Here is a 607-nt window from a genome sequence, read left to right as displayed (position 1 = left end):
TGAATGAAAAACAGTAGTAATTGCATTAATTCATCAAGACACAGCAGAGCTCCTCACCCCCAACCATGGGGTTTAGAGACCCATGCCGTAGAAGATACAATAAGAAACGTGTAATGTGTCATGAGGTAAAGATACAATGTCAAAATATCCTATTTATAGTGAACTAGTAACCTAGGATATACAGAAATTAGTAAATGACGTAAATCCACTTATGCGGTCCACTTGGTGTGTGCTTGGGCTGAGCATTGAAGCTTTCATGTGTAGAGACTTTTTCTGGAGTTAAACGCCAGCTTTTGTGCCAGTTTGGGCGTTTAACTCCAATTTTTGTGCCAGTTCCGGCGTTAAACGCCGGGAATTCTAAACCTGATTTGCAATGCCGGTTTGGGCCATCAAATCTCAGGCAAAGTATGAACTATTATGCATTGCTGGAAAGCCCAGGATGTCTACTTTCTAACGCAATTAAGAGCGCACTAATTGGGCTTCTGTAGCTCTAGAAAATTCACTTCAAGTGCAGAGAGGTCAGAACCCAACAGCATCTGCAGTCCTTTTTCAGCCTCTGAATCAGATTTTTGCTCAGGTCCCTCAATTTCAGCCAGAAATTACCTGA

Source organism: Arachis duranensis, chromosome 2 (genome assembly GCF_000817695.3).
Source record: "Arachis duranensis cultivar V14167 chromosome 2, aradu.V14167.gnm2.J7QH, whole genome shotgun sequence".
Classification (NCBI taxonomy): Eukaryota; Viridiplantae; Streptophyta; class Magnoliopsida; order Fabales; family Fabaceae; genus Arachis; species Arachis duranensis.
This window is presented reverse-complemented; position numbering follows the sequence as displayed.